At 43.8% G+C, this 6,478-nt stretch overlaps 1 long non-coding RNA gene across 1 annotated transcript; it reads right to left on the reverse strand.

Moving 5' to 3' along the window:
- Nucleotides 1-446: 446 nt before the first annotated feature.
- On the reverse strand, nucleotides 447-4,579 carry LOC132243441 (uncharacterized). Its single transcript, XR_009455019.1, has 2 exons — nucleotides 4,356-4,579; nucleotides 447-1,722 (listed from the first exon to the last, which is right to left on the reverse strand). It is a non-coding gene; the product is annotated as an uncharacterized LOC132243441 (long non-coding RNA).
- Between the last annotated feature and the right edge of the window lie 1,899 nt (nucleotides 4,580-6,478).

The raw sequence follows: 6,478 nt of genomic DNA on the forward strand, positions 1-6,478 counted from the left end.
GATATGCAGCTCGACTTCAAACATTTTGAATGTTTTGAATCACCTAAACATGATAGGGTTGAAATGAGCTGGGTAAACACTGGGATGGGGCAGGAAGGAGGAATGGGCAGATACGTGCCCTAGAGCAAATGCCTCTCGAGAGTCTGGAACAGAGCCCGTAGTCAGACCATTGCTCCCTGTCAGCAAATGCCTGCAAAACTCATGTGTCTCCATAACTATCTAGACAAGGTCCACTTTGAAGAGAACAACTTACAACTAGTTCATTAGCTCAAATAACAGCAATTGGTGTCATGGATCTATAGGGTCTTACCCTGCTGTGAGGGTCACTGTGATGGGAACATGATTGAATTTCTGTTGGCTTTTTTAGAAAAATGCAGAACAGTTAATGCTATACGATAAACAAAACAGAACAAAGTAAAGCAATCAAAAGTTACAACACGCCAGAATTAACTTTGCCTGCTCAGCCTTTATTCAGCTCCCTTGTGCATCTTAGGCAGTTTTCCCATTGCACAATCACATACAGGCGGTCCCCGACTTAAGATGTTTTGAGTTACAACGAACGGCACTTACAATGTTCATAAACTGACACCCTGTTTCGACTTTCTGACATCAGTTTCCACGTGACAACGCTTGATCCAATGTGATGCCAGGCCAGCAAACAAGTTCGCTGCATCACACATCTGCCTGGAGAACATCTGTCCAAACGTCCTGCAGCCAAGACCTGTGAGAAGACTCCAGCCGAGAACCCTTCAACAAGTCCAGCCAAGAGCCCTTTAAAGTCCAGCAAAGTCACCTCAAAGAAGTCCTTGCACATCAATATGATTGCTATTTACAATATAAATACATGAATGTAGCTATATGACTCATCTATAATTGATCGAATACAAAATTCTGGGTTATTTTTGGTGAAAATAAGGTATTGGGCCTTGGTTCAGGAACCAATCCTCCATTTATAACATTGTTCCTATGGGAAAATCAGTTCCGAGTTACACCGTTTCGACTCAAGATGCAAATTTCAGGAACCAATTGTGTCGTAAATCCGAGGACTGCCTGTACAGAATTGTCCATTCTGGTCTGAGGATAAATCAGGATTGTTTAGTAAAAGAGACTGTTTTCTGTGAGACTCCTGCCTGCTTGGTGAGGTGGAAGCTGTGCAGTAAAAGACACAGGGTTGGGTCAAAAGAGAGAAGACGACTTCACGGGTAAGACAGTTGAATGTCATCGTGCTGGAGAACTGAGCTCTGCTACAGAATTCTTATGTAATGCTAGTCAAGTCACTTCAACATTTTTTACGAGGGGTCACTAATTGTGTGTCCCTTACTTTCTGATTTGCAGAAATGCTAAGAGACATCTATCACAGAAGTCAATGGGAGCCGTGCTTTGAACACATAGCAAGTTATATAATCCCAAGACTGTGAAAAAGAAGACTCCAGGACAGTCAAAACCAAAGGATGCGTCGTCCTTAATTGCTCTCACCTCCTAACTGGGCCTTTGAACATCCACTCGTTTCAAAAGGGTATTGTGAATGCTTTAATATGTGAGGCACTCAGATAATGTAGTGATGAACGCCATGTGAGCAAATCATCTGAAGAAATTAGTATTTTCTCTTCAGAGTATGGACTGAATGGTAAGCAAGCCATGGCCCCATACCCTGAACCAATACTGAATAGCTGCTCCTTAAGTGATCACCGTCCATCCTGGGTAGCGAATGAGTCAGGGGTCCTGTAGGGGAAAAAAATCATTAATTAAATAAAGTTTTATCAAAACCCCTAGAAAACAGAGCCAAATTATGTTTGCATGGGACATCTCAGCAGTGGCATATCTTAACTGTTGAGTGCTTCAATTTTTCAACCTTAATACTCATTCTTTTAAGCTTTTTCTTTGTGTGTGTGTGCATAAACTACATAAACTAGGAAAAAGTAGAATTTAAGCAATAAGTGTCAATAAAACTGTCATCAGGGATTGCAGCAACAGGGGTTGTAGCAATAGTAGACGTGCTAATGTAGAGAGGACTCCTCTGCTTTTACTAATAGGGCATGAAAGTCACTTTGTATCTGCAAGTTACCCTGTTGGATGCTGCTGCAGGAGGGATTTTTTTGTTGTTTTGTTCTGTTTTTGGGGGTAGATACACCCAAAATGTGCAGCATCAAAGGCAGGATGCCTGAGTAGTCCTGTTTGACTACTTTTACATTGCCTATTGCTCAATATTGGGATAGCCATTGCCATAATAGTAGCAAACAACTGTTTCAGCATTTCAGGGCAACTAACTGCATCAAAGTCTGCTAATAATGGGGTCTTGCAGGTTAGGAAACTACAGAAATTAAAGCCTTGAAAGATCTCTTAAAGCAATGTTTCTCAATCCATGGGTCGCAACCCAAAAGTGGCTCACAAGAATATATGAAAGGGTCATGAACAAACTTTAAAAATGGATTCTCATTTTACAGGAGAAAAACTTGGGACACTGTGGCTTTTCCCTTGCAGGCTGTCAGAGATCCAGCCTGCGAGGGACTGCTTGGGGCTCCCCCTGGCCCATACACCCACCCCCTGCCCCACACACTGCGGGGCTGGGGCTTGGGAGTGGGAGGCAGTGGTCAGGAGTAAGGGGCACTGGGTCAGGACTGACCATCGACCATCTATCTAATCAACAGGGAAGGCACTCAGTTCAATGCTAAGAGAAAGCACCAACCTTAAAACAGATGGTGTGTTTTTCTAGAGATTTGCCCAGTCTGTTTGGGTTTTTTCCCCTTGTATTTATTTTGCAGTATCAGTTATTATTACAGCTTATCACCACTTCCAAAATCTTTGAAAAACAGCCAAGGCATCCCTGCTGCTTGCTTTTTGACAGAGCTTTGCTCCAAGATTATGGCTTGCCTTGTTGCATGCTTTAAAAGAAGTGTTTGTGTGCGTGTGCGTGCGTGCGCGCATGTCTATACATGCGCATGAGTGTGTGTATGTGTCTGTGCTTATAATGAACCTAGACTGAGACAATGGCATAGCACCTCATGTGATGAAACAGATGCATGTGCAAAAGCTGGGATTGTTATGGTCTTACTGGCAGACTGGGTTCTGTACCTTAATATTAAGGGGCATTACATCATCTGATGTACCCAAATGGCAGTTACATACATAGCCCCGGGAGTGCCATTTTTGTTACATATGTGCCATTCACAATCGTATTTCACGTACCATATGGATGCACAAGTAGGCTGTGGTCTGGCCAGGAAGGTAGGCAGACTATATGCTTGTACCTGGGTTAACCTATGTCCCCAAATTGTAGCTAGGCAAAAACCCATGATTGGTGGGTCCCATCTTTAGCCTGTCTTTTGCAGCTGCCTTCCCGGCCTGCCAAAAGTGGGCGATATACAAGGCCAGGGGGAAGAGAGCAAGCTGGAGGGTTGTGTGGCTCATTGAAGTGCTGGACCCTTTTCACTGAGATGGAAGCCTGGACCTTTGCTCCCAAAAGGGATAGAAGTTATACATAAACTGGTTTAAGTCATCAAAAACTGATTTAAACCTGTAGCAGAAGAGAAGTTCAGTGCACATAAACCAGTTTCAAAATGGCTGAAACTGGTTTAAGATAAACCTGGTGGACTGTAGTATCAGACTTAACTGAATTGGGTCAAACTGGTTTATGAAAAGTCTGTCCTAGATCCCTTCCTGGTTTAAGTTAAATCAGAGTCCCCCAGTATCCCAGCATGCTTTCCAGCCCTGGGCTGGGCTGTGTGGCCTAGCAGAAAAGGGTTGTGTGGGGGGAGGCAGGGACTGCCCCCCCAGGCAAACCCTGGCTGGGGGCTGGGGCCAGGGGTTAAACCACCAGCGAGGGGTGGGGATGGCAGCCTTTCAAGTGGGCAGCCCCCTCCCTTCTTTCTTGCCCTGTGGGCTGCTGCAGCACCCCGAGGACTGGTAGCTCCCTCTGGGGAATCAGCATTTTAGTTTTTATAAGTTCTCTTTTTTTTCCCATGGATTTCCATGGGCAAGTGCTTTTGTGGTCAGTACCAGATTTCACAAAGTTCACAAAATCAGGATTTTGGTAGGTCCCTACTCATGATCATCTAAATGGATAGAGCTATGTCCATGTTCTGGTGGGCAGGCCAACACAGATCATGGGCCCAATTCTTTGCATAAATTGTCATAGTTCCACTGACTTTGGCACATCTTCTTAATCTGAGAATTTGGGCTATTATATTTTCAATATAGTCCTTCTTTCTATAATGGACTACGCTTTGCCGGCCTTGTGCAGTCACTGCCTGGGCAATAGAATTACCCTATCTCACTTTGGCAAAAGGCAGGGTAGAGTTGCACCTTATAGACTAACTAATTCAGAGATACTTAAGCTTTCATAAGCAACAGCTCACTTTTTCAGATGCTATCTTTTGTAGATTGATTGGAGTCTATTTCATTCAGCTGAACATGGTGCCATCCACGAGCAGAGTGAGGTAGCTAGCCGTGTGCGCCTGAATTCAGGGAGAATAGAATTGAGAGATGTATAAGCTTTCATCAGCAACAGCTCGCTTCATCAGATGCTGCTGTGGCAGATAGGTTACTCAAGCAGATTCAATCTCAAGCCTACTGCATCAAAGAAGATAGATGATTTCCACTGGTTAAAGGTTTTCCACCAGAATCCTGTGGTAGTACGAAAAGAAAGTAGTTCATGGGAAATCTCCAGTGCTGCAAGACTGATCTATGCCTATCTGCATGTGGTTAATTAAAAGGTGAGGTGCCAGTACATGGCACTCAGGAATACACAACTGGTCTGAGCTGCTGAAGGTCCAATAACAAGGGTTGCTGTGCACTGGATTTGTCCAGTGCACTTGGTTAGTCAATAAAAATGGTGTTTTTTTGGAGAAGGAATCAACCACAAAAATGGTATTCATGAATGCTTGAGTCACACCACTGCAGTATTGCCAGCTCCCATGATTTTTGGCGTTGTTCTTAAAGTCTACACTTCAGGAATGTGAAAAACTTAGGTCTTTCTTCTATCTATCTATCTATCTATCTATCTATCTATCTATCTATCTATGAAAAAGCAAAGTTTTTCACGTTCCCGAAGCATAGACTTTAATAATGACAAAAACCAGCTGCAAAAAGAATATCTCATTTGTCCTGAGAGAGATCCTTTTATCCCAGGACAAAGTACAGTTGTTCAGATGTTGATGTCCATTGTCCTGGGGTAAATTCCAGAAAGGTTCATGGGCTAAGAAGTGCTGATAATTTATCCTGGGAGATCACAAAGTATGTCTGAATGGTTATCCTGGGATTGCACTATTGAATCAATGGCAAAAAAGTGGCCCTACTTTCAGCCACTCACTAAAACCTGGTTATAAGGGCAATGTTTCTACATGCCAATCCTGGGATATTTCTGTTCTGGGACAAACACGGGCATAACTTCTCCAGGGACAAATGTAATGTCTCTTTCTACCTAAGGTGCTACCTTGCCTTGCCTTCTGCCTTGCTTTCTCAGTTATACTGATGAAAAATGGGAGCAACTCTGCCAGGGTGTTGGCATTACATCAGTGTGCATGAAAACAGAATCTGAACCTATGTCCATTTGTTCCTCCAAAAGTCAGTGAGAAACCATGGACTGGTTGAGTCCCAGCTGGAAGGAAAATCCAAGCCTTCTCAGCATCCCATTGCAGAAAAATAGAGGATTAGAGAGCATGGGCCGGCATCCTGAGCCGTTACTTACACTTAATCTTTGCATAAACTGAATACAGCAGCATCCGTGCCTGATCCAGGAGTTACAAAGCTTTTGCAGTTCCTTGAGGGTCGACCAGTTTTCTATAACAAACCCTGCCCTGGGAGACACCCAGGCATAATTCATGTAATCGATGCAAACAAAACCCAGGGGAAAGGACTCTTAGTGAAGGGGATCCAAGGCATTGGGGAGGGCAAACGGGAAGGTACAACAACAAGAACATTATTACCGGCATCCGTGCAGGAGAATTTTCCCTTACTCGACCAGGATTTAACCAGAGATTTTTTATTTGGTCTTTATCTATCTATCTATCTATCTATCTATCTATCTATCTATCTATACACACACAGATACATACATATATATAGGTGTGTGTGTATATATATATATATACACACACACACACACACACACATACATACATCTTCTAGTTACTGATTATTGCATTCTTAACCCACCCTAGGAACCCGCGCGCCCATTACAATACTCGCACCCGCGCGCCCGTCTGCAAGGTGTCTAGGGAAAGGTACTAACAGGCAGGCCCATGCTGAGCGGGGACCTTTTATACTCTGTGACTGTCGGATCTGAAGGAATGGGAACCACTGGATAGCTGTGTTGTAGCTGAGGTAATGATTCTTGTTGACTGTTTTCCAGTTGCTGGGAGAGATAGGAAGAGTCACACTGTGCCTGACATCTAAGGAGATTCCACAAGCAATTCGCCTGAGTCAGCAGGGCCCTTGCTGCTGCCTGCAGATAGAAGGAAGCAGAGTCCTGGCTCCTATC

Source organism: Alligator mississippiensis, chromosome 10 (assembly GCF_030867095.1).
Source record: "Alligator mississippiensis isolate rAllMis1 chromosome 10, rAllMis1, whole genome shotgun sequence".
Classification (NCBI taxonomy): domain Eukaryota; kingdom Metazoa; phylum Chordata; order Crocodylia; family Alligatoridae; genus Alligator; species Alligator mississippiensis.